General features: G+C 44.0%; 1 long non-coding RNA gene and 7 other non-coding genes across 9 annotated transcripts in view; 5 read left to right on the forward strand and 3 right to left on the reverse strand.

The window, feature by feature from the left end:
* Positions 1-15230, forward strand: part of LOC134060295 (uncharacterized) — a 47659-nt gene that overhangs the window by 25083 nt on the left and 7346 nt on the right. The window lies entirely within an intron of this gene.
* Positions 8353-8426, reverse strand: trnan-guu (transfer RNA asparagine (anticodon GUU)). The gene has a single exon. It is a non-coding gene; the product is annotated as a tRNA-Asn (tRNA).
* On the forward strand, positions 8801-8873 carry trnak-cuu (transfer RNA lysine (anticodon CUU)). The gene has a single exon. It is a non-coding gene; the product is annotated as a tRNA-Lys (tRNA).
* On the forward strand, positions 9371-9444 carry trnan-guu (transfer RNA asparagine (anticodon GUU)). Its single transcript has one exon. It is a non-coding gene; the product is annotated as a tRNA-Asn (tRNA).
* Positions 9863-9935, forward strand: trnak-cuu (transfer RNA lysine (anticodon CUU)). Its single transcript has one exon. It is a non-coding gene; the product is annotated as a tRNA-Lys (tRNA).
* trnan-guu (transfer RNA asparagine (anticodon GUU)) lies at positions 10300-10373 on the forward strand. Its single transcript has one exon. It is a non-coding gene; the product is annotated as a tRNA-Asn (tRNA).
* On the reverse strand, positions 13672-13744 carry trnak-cuu (transfer RNA lysine (anticodon CUU)). Its single transcript has one exon. It is a non-coding gene; the product is annotated as a tRNA-Lys (tRNA).
* Positions 14090-14162, reverse strand: trnak-cuu (transfer RNA lysine (anticodon CUU)). The gene has a single exon. It is a non-coding gene; the product is annotated as a tRNA-Lys (tRNA).

A 15230-nucleotide genomic window follows, 5' to 3' on the forward strand; every position in this document is an offset into this window, starting at 1 on the left:
AGCAGCGACAGTCAGTAAGCAATTCTACTTTACAGTGTGCGATTACAGCATAAAAATGAGTAAACGAAGTTTCAACAAATTAGTTTATTTTCTTAAAATCGTAAAGGCAATGATCCTCTGCTTGCCAGTCGTCTCCATCTCCGTTAACATCTGAAACGGTTAGCGGCCAGGCTGAGCCACAGTCCTCCACTCCTCCAGTCACACCCCCGAGCAGTAATTCAATAGTCGGTGCTAACTGTCCAGGCCCCTCGCAGGAGACAGCAGTTGTCACTGAAAGCATCCTCTCAATTCAATCTCACCTCATCTCCTTTTCCCTGTTTTCCCTGCACGTCAATGGTAAATGCTAGCTGTTCCTCCTCAACTTTCCAGACAGATGAACTATCCCCTAGCCCTGCTAGTGCTATGCCCTGGGTAGTTAGTAGCCCACTAACATTAGCATCAGACTTATCAGACATGGGCCAACTTAAAGGGATATTCCGCCATTTTTGGAAATACGCTCATTTTCCACCTTCCCTCGAGCAAAACAATCGATATTTACCTTGTTCCCGTTCATCCAGCCATTCTGTGAGTCTGGCGATACAACTTTTAGCTTCAGCCTAGCATAAATCATTGAATCGGATTAGACCATTAGCTTCTCGCCTGCTAGCTTCATGTTTAAAAGTGACTAAGATTTCTGGTAATTTTCCCATTTAAAACGTGTCTCCTCTCAAGTTAGAAAGTGCAATAAGACCAACTGAAAATGAAACCTGGCGTTTTTCTAGGCTGATTTGACATGGAACTACACTCTCATCTGGCGTAATAATCAAGGCAACTTGCAGCTACTGGCACTACTACTGCTTGTTGTCTATGGGGACTATTTTCAGATGCTGCGTAAGATATCACTGCGCCTATGGTACGTTTGCAAGTTGCCTTGATTATTACGCCAGATGAGAGTGTAGTTCCATGTCAAATCAGCCTAGAAAAACGGCAGGTTTCATTTTCAGTTGGTCTTATTGCACTTTCTAACTTGAGAGGAGACACGTTTTAAATGGGAAAATTACCAGAAATCTTAGTCACTTTTAAACATGAAGCTAGCAGGCGAGAAGCTAATGGTCTAATCCGATTCAATGATCTATGCTAGGCTGAAGCTAAAAGTTGTATCGCCAGACTCACAGAATGGCTGGATGAACGGGAACAAGGTAAATATCGATTGTTTTGCTCGAGGGGAGGTGGAAAATGAGCGTATTTCCAAAAATGGCGGAATATCCCTTTAAGGCAAATATCCTTAAATGTGCATCGGACTCCATCAAACTCCATGTCTCGCAAACCCAATTCAAGAGGGTGGATAGCTCCTTTGACACTGATTTTCGGCACCTCCTTCACTGTTTCAAGTGTGGTGATGTCATTGTCCCTCGGCATGAGATGCCGTTTCTTCCTCTCAGTGGCCAGAGCAGCACTAACAGCCTGCTGCTGCTCCAAAAACCTCTCTACCATGTCATCACCAGAGCTCCAGCGTGTTGGTGTATCATGAAGCAGCTTTTTCTGAGGTATACCCAAGTCTGTCTGTTTTTCTAGCAGTAGCCTGGACATCTTTGGTGACCTGGAAAAAGCAGAGACAGTTTTCCGTAGTCTGGATAAGGTGGCTGACACCCTGTCGATAGCCAGTGCTTTGTCAGAAGCCAAGTCGAGATTATGTCCAGAACATGGTATCCAGGTATATCTTTGTGAAAAGGCTTTTACGTTGTTTGATGCACTGTCAGTAGTGACAGCTGACATCTTGTTTTTGTCCATATTCCAGTCTTCCAGCGTTTCATCAAGGGCTTCCAGTAGGTTTTCAGCATCGTGGTCACTGTTCATCTCAGAGCACCCCAAGCACCATGCATCCACCTCCCAGCTCTCTGTTATCATCTGCACAGTGATGGTCATGTAGGCGTTCATGGCCCTGCTGGTCCACAGATCAGTAACATAGGAGAAGTACTTGTTGGGGCCTGACAGCTTCTCCATAACTGTCTCTCTGGTTTCTGTGTAAAGCCTGGGTATTTCTTTATACATGAAGAGTCAACTTCTGTAGCCTATGTATTTTAAAGTTTTGAATATACCCCTTCATAACAAAATTAAGACCCTTTTGATTGCTTCGGCAGGAAATTAATCCTTCATTGCCCAAAACGTCTTCAAAGCCTGCTTTGATATAGTGTCAGCTGCCGTTTTCCATAATGTATTTCTAACCAAGTTTGGTTTGTTTGTCCGAGTTTCTCACGGTAAAGGGAGGCGGATGAAAGATGCAGCTAGTTATCAATATTATCTCAACTTATAGGCATACTGGCATATTGTTTTAAATGTGATGGTGCTCTGCTTGCTCTGTACATCTATGTACAATTATTCTGTGAAATGCTTAAGAAGGAGGAGTATTAACATGAAAATATAGTAATATTAGCTGCTTATTGTGTATTTTCAGACTGAAAATATATATGTGGCACTGAAGACTATATTGTCTCATCACTGTGTGCGCAACATATTTGAGCCTGTCATGTCCCCGGACGTCACCAGTAACAGGCAAACAGCCAATCATTCAGCATAGTTAGGTTGCAGTAGTTGCCATGTGGGTTTGTTTACAAGGGAGTATAGCATGCAGTGAGATGCCGGGAGGAGAGTAAAGGCGGCCACTGTGTAGCGGAAACTGGCGCTGGTAGTATAGTAATCCACGGAAGTACCGTCGTGTAGAATTTCTAGTATAGTAGGAAGCGTTAAGATTTGGCACCGCGGGGTACCGTGGGTATCGTGCAACTCTAGTCCCACGGCCTCCTCCCTATCCAAATCAATGGAATCATTTGATTTAATCATAAGCGTCACTGTGATTGGGTTTGCTTCAGCACCTTACACCCCTCAGCAACAGTTTGCAAAATTCTGAATGCCATCTACCAACAGCCACAACTAATGCCGAGATAGATAAACGAGATAGGGTTTGGCAACTTATGGGAGCAGGGCTGCAAAACGGTCAAACACACCCGCATCAACTCCAAAAGATTAATATTTTCAGCCAAAAAACAATGAAATATTCACTCTGTCTTGAAAGTATTGCTGACTATGCCAGTATCTACGGCCAGTGCTGTCATTCAGTACCTTAAGGCGTCTCAAGACTTACTTGCACGGTACAATGACGGACGTTAGACTAACTGGTCTTGCCCTCTTAAACATTCATCGGGAAATTACAATTGACAGCGAAGAAGTCCTAAAACAATTCCATGCACACGGCAGAAGGATAATTTAATTAATGCAATACAACCGTGTTTGGTTTAATCAATCAGTTACAGTTCAAATGTGTTGGTGCACAATGTTAGTACAATGTTAGTACAAAGTGAGTACATCTCGACTTCGTCTGTGCCCTCTGCCACAGGTACATTTTCCCACTCCTCAAAGTCAACTGCAGATTTCTTGGGCGCTGGTCCTTCCCCTCTTTCAGAGGCGGCCTCCTCAGCGGGGAGCTCACTGAGCTGTCTCCGAACCTCCAGGTGAAGGTCTTCTCTCTCTGAGGCGGACAACATTCGGAGCTGGCTATATTTAGGCCAAAGGAAAGTTGCGATTTTGTGGATTTCTTGGATCTCCATTTCACGTAAAATCCAACTGAGATGCTGGTCGTGGATGGTTGCTTGACGGGGGCTGTCAGAAGTATTGCTATTGCAGTGACGTTTCAGTTGCTCGGACCACAAAAACACCAGGTTTATTGTTGGATACTGGTCCGCTTCCAGTTCACGCTGGACATCATAGAATGGCCGCAGGAACTCGATAAGAAAGTCAAGGACATCTGAAGATATGTCATGAAGCCGCCAGCGCTGTGCACGGTCATCCAGTTTCTCACGTAGCTCTTGATACACTGAGCGGACAGAGTTAAGGGTCAGATAAACTGTGCTAAATCTTATGTCTGACATTTGCATGACTGTTTTGGACAGCAAAGCCGCGATGCCCGATTTCTTCACATATTTTACCAGTGCCTTGGTAGCTTGCAGTCTCTGAAACCATTGGAGCATCTTTGGCCAGTTGTGTGGTGTCCAGGGTGTGTCGCATGACTGTTGTACAGGTGGTCTTGGCAATCAAGTCTCCGATATGTTCTGAGGGCGCTGATGATGTTTGACCCTTGGTCGGTCACCCAGATCACTTTATTCAACAGACTCATATCTAGGAGCCTGATGATTTCTCTCCTAATATTGTCCCCTGTCTTAGCCTCTTCCAGTGGGAATACGGCTGTTGTCAATACAGTGCTTATCGATTGAAATGTTCTCGTCACAAAATGGGAAGTGATGGTCATGTAGCTGAATTTGTGGAAGTCATCTGTCCAGATATCCATTGTCATTCTGAATTCACCTCAGTCAGCATGTCATTTAACTGAACAACCAGATCTGTGCACTTCTCTGTTGCCAGCGCCTGGCACGGTTTTTACACAGTGGTGGGGGTCAGGCAGTACATCCTGCGCTGCCACTGAACCATATGTAGCACCGACATTGATAAGCTGGTGGGCCAACGCAATGAAACCCTTTCCTTCAATGGACCGAAATGGCTTTATGTCTTTACAGCAGAACTCTAGTCTTGTTTGTTTAGCCTGCAGAGGGATTTTTCTCGAGGTTACAAATGCAGTGATGCTCGGTTGTAATGGCCCAGATGACTTACAAGCGTTATCCATGTGTCGCTGCAGCTGGGAATTCCCTGTCTTCTTGCTGTCATATTTCATGACAGTTCCACAACCCTTACATTGAACATATCCGACAGGTTCATCATTCTCAGCCTTGACAGCTATGTTGAACATTTTCCACACAGTCGACTTTCCTCTCTCATTTTCGATGGTCTTAAACTCTCCAGAGGCTAACTTCTGTTTGCAATCTTCCATCTTAGCACGTCTCACGTGTCGCAGCAATATAAAAATCTCACACACAGGAAGAAATATGTTATGCTGTTATTTATTTTTTCAATTAGGATAATCTATCACAAAAAGTCGTGCGGTGGAGTTTCAGATGCTCTGCGCAACAGTGTTCCACAGTCAGACGTGAGCTGCATGCCTTGGTCTCTGTAGGAGCGCTAAAACGGGCAACCCAGGTGATGATAAATGCCCGTGTCATCTCAACAGACGTCACTGACGTCAGTGGCACAACCCCAGGCCAGCAGGTGGTCCTACTTACCATGGCTAACAGGTATGTGAAACCGTGAGAAGAGGGGAGAGTGCCGACCAGATCTGTATTTACATGGTCAAAGCGTCCCTCTGCAACCGGGAATAATTCTAATGGGGCTTTAGTGTGCAGTGTACTTTGGCCCATTGGCACTCAACACAGGTGTTAGCCCAGGCCCTAATGTCCTTTTTTAGGCCATGCCAGACAAACTTTACTGCGACCAGTCTCTAACTTTGGAACCTGGGTTGGAGAGACCATGGATGGCATCACAAAGTTGTTGTCTCCATCCTGTGGGACAGGAGTGCGGCGCCGGCATTGTCAAAAAAACCACATCGTCAATCTGCAGCCATGTAGTCGAGGTCCTCGGCAGTTGCATGTCCGGGTCTGTGGTCTGATATGCCGCCATTTGGTTGTAATCAAAGCCAAGATGGACTGCCCCCGCCACAGCCTGTGACGGGCAGTCCGCCACATGGTTGTTCTTACCGGCAACATGCTGCAAGTCGGTAGTGAAATCTGAAATGTAGGACAGATGACGTTGCTGGCGGGCGGGCGGACCTCGGCTCAGCCACCTTGGTCGTGGCAAAAGTCAGTGGCTTGTTGTCCACAAAAGCAGTAAAGTGTCAACCTTCCAACAGGGAACGGAAGTGTCTGATGGCGAGGTTGAGACCAAGCAGCTCTCGGTCGAAAGGGCTGTACTTACCCTCGCTGGGGCACAACTGATGGCTAAAGAGAGCCAGCGGCTGCCAAGCCCCGTCTACCCACTGCTCGTAGATCACACCGCGGGCTCGTAGATCACACCCTTAGTGACTGTGTCTCAGGAAGTCAATGGTGGAGAGATCAAACTGACACTTGGCGAGGTTGAATTGCCCATGTTGGCGCTCAAACATGGGCAAGTCGCTCAAAAAGGGTTCGGAGGTGCACCAGGTGCTGAGATTTGGACGTGCTCGCAACAAGGATGCCATCCAGGTATACAAAAAGGAAAGGTAGGTCCCGTAAAACCCATGAGGCCATAAGCTGTTTTTAGGCAGCGTTTCTAAGGCCAAACGGCATGCATATGAATTAAAAAAAACTAAACGGATAATCACTGCTGTTTTGGGAAGTCCAGTGGGTGTACCGGCACCTGATGATATCCCCAGATGAGGTCCACCTTGGAAAAAAATCACCACACCTGCCAGGTGTGCTGAAAAATCCTGTATGTTAGGGACTGGGTATCGGTCAGGTGTCTTTGCCTTATTAAGTCGCCGCCTGGTTTGGGGATGATGTGGAGGAATGATACCCACAGGCTGCCAGATTGATGGACTATACCCAGGTGTTCCATGTTTGCAAACTCGGGTCGGGTCGAGGCGCTGAACACGGGCGTAGACGGGTGGACCAATGGCAAGAAGGTGCTCCACACCATGCCTCACGACAGATGCAGAAAAAGTGGGCTGAGTGAGCGATGGGAAACCGGCAAGTAGAAAGTAGAAGTCATCTGAGGATGAGCGCATGCTAGACAGTCGGATTCATGGATAGTATGGATTCAGTCCCGCTGAGCGTGCACGTATAAGAACAAAACGTGATGCTGTCAATCAATCGGCGGTTCTTTACATCCACCAACAGTCCATGTGCACACAGAACATCGGCGCCGAGGAGGGGATTGGCAACCTTTGCCGTATTAAAGTTCCAACCAAACCGCTGTCCTCTGAAACACAGTTCAACATACCTCGTTCCATATGTGCGGATGGGGCGACCATTGGCAGCTTCCATCAGGGGGCCGTGTCTGTCGGTCACCATGTCCAAATGGGATGCAGGCAGGATGTTCTTCTGTGCTCCCGTGTTGCACAGTAATGTCGTCCAGAGAGGCTGTCACGGATGAAAAGCAGCCTGCCTTTACAATGCTCATGGCCACATGGCGAACAGCATCTGTTTGGGTCTGCCTTGGGTCCAAACTTTGCATGATAAAAACACAAACCTGAAGACTGTTGGGGGCCAGAAGACTGCTGCAGATGAGATGTGGTTGCAGTGATGAGTGTGGTCGTCCAGCGTCACAGGAGTGATGCGCGTGGGGAAAAGCACAGCCACACAATGTCCCTGACTCGCCAGAATGTTTTTTTTAGCCTCTTAAGTCAGTCTCCGACAGTCAGTGATTGTGGTGTTGGCTAGTGCAGCCCTGGCTTGGGAAGGCAGCTGACACAGGAAAAACTCGATGAACAGAATATCGGGTCTGTGCTCACCCAAGAGATGTAGCATACGGTCCATGAGCTTGGACAGTTTGCGGTCACCCAGTCCTTGAAGGGAGAAAAGCCTGCTGGCGCTCTCAGCGTCAGACAATTCACACGTTTTCAACAGGTGGTCTTTCAGTGCCAGATATTTCTCAGTTGCTGAAGTATTTTTAAGAAGATTCACTACTCTGGATGCTGTTGATTTCCGAGAGCCAACACAACTTAGGCTTTGTTCACACTATCAGTCGGATAGTATCTACTACTGGATAGTCTGAACGGCACAAATGAAATGCGATTTTTCCAAAGCTGATTCGCACCACATACGAAGGTGGTTTCAATATTATTGGATATGACTCAATCTGAACAGTCGAAACACCTGAATAGGATTTCAACGTGCCCCTTTCGTCATTTGCACTGTGACAAACAATTGCAATGTAATTCTGAGTGACGGTTGATTGATTGATTCATTCAGCGCGTGCGCCAGGCCCGTTGCTGTGTCATGCGCACTGACATCGCTGCAAAGAAAAAACTTCAATATAATATCCTCCGTTTCTGACGCTTTCTCACAAACTGTAAGGTATTTGCGCCGTGGCTATGCATAATAAGTTGGAAAATATCAAAAATGAATCCGCTTTCATCCATGACGACTTGGTTGTGTACAACTCTTTTTTTTCTGCTTCTCATGTGCACCTGTGCTTTTGGATAGCGATATAAGGGAAATATAGCGCCATCTGCTGTTTCAGCAGAAATGTCTACCCTGTTTTTTGTTAGCTAAATAGTCATATTTTGTAGGCTATTTACAAAACACCCAGCATAACATTGCAAATTGTGGATCTGGAATTGTTGCTTTGTAGTAAAAGAGAGGCTCTTATTGATTTAATTCAGCTTAGGTAAGTGTTTTGATTAAATAGCCTTCAGTCATCACAATACACTTATGACAAAATTGGCACAAAATACAATTTTACCACATGTCCATCTGCCCGTATGTGTTAATGTCCTCCAAGGAAAAGGGCAACCGTCCCTGGGTGGGCTTGAACCACCAACCTTTCGGTTAACAGCCGAACGCGCTAACCGATTGCGCCACAGAGACATGAGTGCAGGGTTTTGGGGGGGCCGTATTAGTACCGTCACATGACACCGAATGCGACAAAGTTCTCGTGCCGCTTTCAAGAAAGAGAGATCATTACAAACGGGCAGAAAAGTGGTTAGAAGTGGTCATGTTTAAGTTTGAAAAAGTTAACCAGTTTGTGATTTATTGTGAGAGCATGTTGTGCTTGCCATTCAGTATTATTCCAATGTATGCGTACTTTAACAATTGACTTGTAGAATATAAATAAGTCGTTCCTTTACAAAAAACTAGCATGAAATAGATTTTTTTCTGAAAGAAAGCATGTGGTATGCCGCAAATGTAGCTTTGGGGGGTGGTGCTTGCTCTTATTGGTTGATTCCATCTGCCAGTCACCAGCCCGGCTAGCTCAGTCGGTAGAGCATGAGACTCTTAATCTCAGGGTCGTGGGTTCGAGCCCCACGTTGGGCGCAAAGCTTTTTTTCCCCTTCCCTGTAATGCTTTGTAAATCAATATCATGTAAAACGATTTATGTGGATGACGTATTGATGTTTAATAGGCTACTTGACACATCTATGCCAGTTCTGTTTAGAAATGATACTCTGAATGTAAATTCTTAATAGTCCGTGTTTTTTAAATAGCATGGTCCACTAATTGTAGATCCATCTTTTAAAAAGCTTCTATTGCTGTCAGTTTGCCCTGAAATGCCATGAGTAAGTTAACTGAATGTGCAGCCTGTGCTTTGTCAGTTGGTGCAGTTACCTCTCCCCTCCCCCGCCCCATGTGCTCTGTCCACACTCTCCCCTCCCCCGCCCCATGTGCTCTGTCCACACTCTGCCCCTCCCCCACTCCCTCTGCCGTATCAGTTGCTGCTGCTGTAGCACCCTTCCCCCACCTGCAAGTCTTGCTGGGAGAAAACGTGCCGCAATGGGATGAAAAAGACTTCTGTCTGAAAGGGTGGTAACCCAGTCTCTGTGGCGCAATCGGTTAGCGCGTTCGGCTGTTAACCGAAAGGTTGGTGGTTCGAGCCCACCCAGGGACGGGATAGTCTTTTCCTAAATGTTTTAGACCACAGTTGACAGATGCATAGTGAAGCAACGTGTGGGTAGCTTCCTGTGGCTCCATGGTGATGAATGAAATTGTTTTTGTATTGTTTTTGCTCTAGTATTTGTTGGCTGCTAATTTGTTATGTATGTGTCCCCACATATACAGATGTTACTGCAGTATGAAACTGTATTTTATCCAAACTGCTAAAATATTTAACATTGCAGTCAGTCTGTCTTCAAATGTATTTTTGTAAATGTGCAACATTTACAGTAAAAACAAATAACCATTTAAGTTGTTCAATTTCATAGCTACTTCACGTTTACTTATTTTTGCTTGCTTATTTTTAATGGCATACTAGCTCTTACTTCATGATTGTCTGTTCAATAGCAATCATGCTATGGCTCTCCCCTCAAGCCCGGCTAGCTCAGTCGGTAGAGCATGAGACTCTTAATCTCAGGGTCGTGGGTTCGAGCCCCACGTTGGGCGCAAGTCTTTTTCACTTATAAAAATCAACAACTGGTGGATGAAGGGAATTACCTTTTGAAGCTTAAAAAAGTATTCAAAAACAAACTGGCATACAGGAGACAAAAGTTCCTTTTTTATGAATTTCAAAAGACAATAGTTTAAAAGATTCCTACCAATGTGAATGCATAATAGTTGTGGCTGTATTTCCTTGTCCTCTCTGTGTCTATTGTACAGCCCAACTCACTCCACACGATGCTCCCGCTCATCCTGCCTCCACATGCCCAAAATCAAACCACACGTCACCCTCCATTCGGTTTCCTTGTAATACTGTTGTCACCTTACGTCAGATTTAAGTAGGCTAGTAATGCTAACAAATGTTAGCCTAGTCTCTGTGGCGCAATCGGTTAGCGCGTTCGGCTGTTAACCGAAAGGTTGGTGGTTCAAGCCCACCCAGGGACGGAAGAATTTTTCCCTTCTGCTACATAATATAAAGACTAAAAGGCTGATGGAAAGGTTAGACGTTGGATTAAAAAGTTTTGATTGGAGGGAAAGGCTGTGACACAGAAGGATGCCACAAACATTACAAATAAGAGAAAAGATATGAGGTCCATCACCGCCACCCTAAACAAACAATATTTTGAATTTAGACTGGTCTGTTTGCTGTTGAAAAGATGAAATAACAATGAATAGCCCAAATACATATGACTGCTGTGGTTGTGTTGCTGTCTTAGACTAGGTTGATTTTCAGAAAATGTGACCGCCTCAAACATTTTAGAGTCCAGGTAAAGGCAAAGAATGTCTAAAGGCCAGTTCAAACACAAGATCCGCGACGAGACGGGCTGCAACATTCTAAAAACCAGCAACTTTCTGCAACAATGTGTTCTAAAACTGGGGCGTTCAGACCACCGCAACGACATTAAAACGGCAACAATGTTACCATAACAACAGTCTAGGCGTGAGGACAAAATAGACGTTTTCTGCCAGCGTCACAATAGCTCCGCGCAAAACTGTTCTAAAACTCTGCAACTAAGATTTGACATGTTCAATGTTTCGCGACGGCTTGAAACTGCTTGCAACTGCTTGCAACTTTTGATTCACACCGCCACTGCTCTCTGCAACCGTCTCAGACCGTCGCGAATCTTCGGTTTGAACTGGCCTTAAAATGCAAGAGTAATTTGTTTGGAGTCAGATGCATAGCCTACTATTGTCTTTGGATCAAAGTGTGTGAATTAAGTTCGGAGTTATTCAAGAGGGTTTTTTTATTCTACGTTCTATTATTTCTACTTTCTGTAGTTATTTCCGCACATGATATTTTCCATCAGAATTCATATCCAAAGGGCAACACGGACCCAGGGCTAGGGTTACAGTTAGGGTTAGGTCTGAGGTGTGTGCAGGAAGCCTGGGGCCCTGGGCAGCACAAGGCAAGGCAATTTTATTTATATAGCGCATTTATTACCAAGGCAGCTCAATGTGCTTCACCCTCATCAGTTAGAACAAGTAAAAAGAAATTACATATGTGACCCTTTAAAGCGAAATCAGTCGCTTTGTGTACAACGTTATTTAGAGAAAATCGGCAATAAACAAACTTCCGGATTAGATGCTGTGTCCACCAAACGCGTTTTTAACTGCCAGAGCGCCCTCAACCTCCTCCTCTCGGCGCTTCGATAAGTGTTTATTGTTGCTAAGTTACCAAAACCAGAGACGGTTTATAATAGAGCCCGGCGCTGTTCTAAAAGTTGAACAGATTTCAACTTTGAGCGCTCTGAGCGCTGTGACAAAAAACAGTCGGCGCCGAGCGTTTTTTTCCGCCGAGGGCGCTCAGCGCTGAACGCTGAGCTACATAGACTTTACATTGAAAATTGTCGCCTTCGGCACAAAAAACGTGTTTGGTGGACACAGCACCTTAAAATGTTGAATCTCACGTTTTCGCATAATTCGACAGTATACAGTCTACAGTTTCCTTTTTTTGTTTTGTCCTTTGCCAATCACACCCCTGCATGATGATAATAATAATAATGATAATAATAATAATAGGAATAAAAACAAAGAAATAAAAGTGGAAGGGTAAAATGCAAGCATTTAAAACATTAGATCACCACAAGGGTTAGGCGGGGAGCTGGTCCTATGCTAGAGTCAACGGGAGGGGAGACAGTGAGGGTGAGTGTCTGCATGCTTCCCAGGGCCTTGCAGAGCTGTACAGGGACAGCCCTGGGGTCAAAAGACAGTCTGGGCCTAAACTGGAGTCGGCGTTATGGTTGGGGTGAAGAGAGAGTGGTAAAGGTGGGTGTTTACATTCTGCCCAGGGCCTAGCAGAGCTCTGTGTTGTCGTGATCATATTGGATAATCTTCCCGTACCATTAATTTATTCACTTTTATATGCCATGCAGTTCATGTTTTAGTTATTACCCAGCTAATGTTATGTCCAACTTCATAAGGTAATTTTAGTTAACCGTGTTTCTTTCCTTTATCTGTTTAAAGCTTATTTCAGTGGTGTTGTAAGGATAGAGGAAGAGCGCAGGCGCAAATCTTCATGGATGAGAATTGTGTTGGCCGCTTTCAGGTTGAGCATGTGTGAACAATAGATAGACTGGTGAAGCTAGGGTAATGTTACAAGAAATTAAGAACTCAATCTTGAATAATTGTGATGTAGCAGGGTATTGGTATGGCATAGGCTATGAAAAGAGAGATATGCAATTGGTGGGAAAGCTTAAAGGTAAATGTGACCCTCCATAGCGAAAACAGTCGCTTTGGTAAAATCTACAAATTAAATCTGGCAAGTACTGGTTGCTCCCTACATGTGACAACAATCTCCCGAATTCTTCATATGTCTGGGCTACAGGGTAGGTTGGCAAGACGGAAGCCTTGAAATATAAAAAAAAAAAAAAAACATCCAAGCCCGGCTAAACTTTGCAAAAAAATACATCCAGTCTCCCAAAACCATGTGAAAACCACATGAAAAATGTGTTGTGGTCTGATGAGACCAAAGTTGAAACTTTTGGGCATAATACCAAAATATATGTTTGGCGCAAAAAAAACACAGCATATCACCAACGTTTTGCCTTTTTAAAGATTTACCTGATGAAGGTCTAGGACCGAAACGTTGTTAATAAAAGAAGCAACCTGCGAAATGGTCAGTGTGCGGAATTCTTTTCTATGTTCCTATCTGTGACCTGACTAAGTCATCTAGATAGATAGATAGACTTTATTGATCCCCAAGGGGAAATTCAAGAATCTCCAACGCACCTACCAGCGAGGTGTGCAAAAAGTTTTTGCAATGTACATGTTATTACATGATCGTATGCCTGTGTAATTGCATTTGAAATGGGATTGGAAAATAACATTATTTAAGTAAATATCACCTCATATTGCTCTACATTTCTCTTTTTATTTGTCCCTTTGAATGATCAACAAATGGATAAACAGAATGAGCACGGGCAGATGATATATAAAAATACACTGGTTAATTACACTGCTATACACTGTTATTATATATATCTATCTATATATATATATATATATATATATATATATATATAGGTGATTAACAACAAACAAAATTATATTTTAAAGCATTTTAGAAACATTTTAGATAAATGCTTAAAAAAATAAAAATATAAGTTTGAATTACATTACCTTCAGACGCATCAACACTGTTTTCCACAAGCCAGTCTTAACATGCTTGAAGCTTTGCCTGCAATTATTCCTAGATATCTTCTATTTTATGTGTGTATGGGGTACTCTTTAAGCAAAAGCTTTGCGCCCAACGTGGGGCTCGAACCCACGACCCTGAGATTAAGAGTCTCATGCTCTACCGACTGAGCTAGCCGGGCCGGTGTCAAATTCAGAAATAAGAAAAAACTTTCCATCCCCCATCCTGCAGAAGGACGTTTGGCAACAGTTTGAAAAAATGTTTGGATAGGGACCAAAGAATGTGACACATTACCACAACAGAAAGATCCTTGTGTGTGTGTTAATTTTGGGAGAAGATTAATCTCTTGTATGGCGCATAGAAATGGTAACACAAAGCCACAATTTTTTACAAATGAATGTAATTGTGTGTGTGTGTGAGACTCCCATCAAAATTTGTATTTGTCAAAGCCACAATGGGACAAACTCTGGCCTGTATTCACTATACTTACAGATCAGAATGTAGATGTTGGTGGAGGAAAACTTTGCGCCCAACGTGGGGCTCGAACCCACGACCCTGAGATTAAGAGTCTCATGCTCTACCGACTGAGCTAGCCGGGCTGTGATGTCATAGGAATGTCATTTTTATAAAAAATGTCAATGTTTTATCCTGCCCAACCCACATGCACTAAACAGTAGCAGGGTTTCCATTTCTTTTTTTTCTGTGAATATTTTAGCCACACAAATTTAAAAAATAGTTTGACTGGAAACACTTGAAATTCACATAATATCTTGCAATGCAGAGGAAAAGCAGATACTACAGTAAGCTTTTCAACCTGCGTTCCCCAAAATAGCAGTGCCTGTGACTTACCCCTATCCCGGGGGTGGTAGAAGTATTCCAACATTCCTCACATCAATGCACACGCGCACACTGATAGGCCTATCAAGGGTCAGAAGTAGCAAAAACATTTTTTTTATCCTTTGTCACAATTATGGCTAAAGTATGCCATTTCTAATAGTTTTAATAATTTTTAATTATTTCTGAAAATCATCTTGCAATCCCCCAACACCACCCCCACTTTGGGAACCACTGTGCTAGAGTTGGATGTCCGGTGCGGTGGTAGAGATTGCAGAATGAACTAGAAAAGCACTCAGAGAGCGCAGCTACCTCCGCCTGCATTGTTCTTCCTAAGTTGTCATACATTTGAACCTAAACTAATCAGATCGCCACCACGTGGCCATACCATGCCATTACACCACTAAGCTAAATACATAAACGCTGACGCAATCCAGACGGAATTACGGATCACTCCCAAAATTAAATAGTTTCTTCCTTGGGTCATGTCCAACCTTCCCTGAAATCTCATCGAAATCCATCCATTACTTTTTGAGTTATCTTGCTAACAATCAGACAGACAGACAGACAAACGCCGGCCGGTCCCCGATGAAACCATATACCTCCTTGGCGGAGGAAATTACTTGGAATATTTAGTTGGAAACAATTCTTTAGCTTTGTTAGTATTTGTTTTTGAACACCAACATACTTCTAGTCTACATTCACACAAAGTTTGAATGTAGAGTTTCAAAGACATCTCATGCCAGTGACCAAAGTCATCCACCACAACACAATTCCTAGGCAGTTGCATACCCCTGGTTAGCTTTAGTTACACTTACACTGCTTTTCTGATT

Source organism: Sardina pilchardus, chromosome 16, assembly GCF_963854185.1.
Source record: "Sardina pilchardus chromosome 16, fSarPil1.1, whole genome shotgun sequence".
In the NCBI taxonomy this organism is placed as follows: Eukaryota; Metazoa; Chordata; class Actinopteri; order Clupeiformes; family Clupeidae; genus Sardina; species Sardina pilchardus.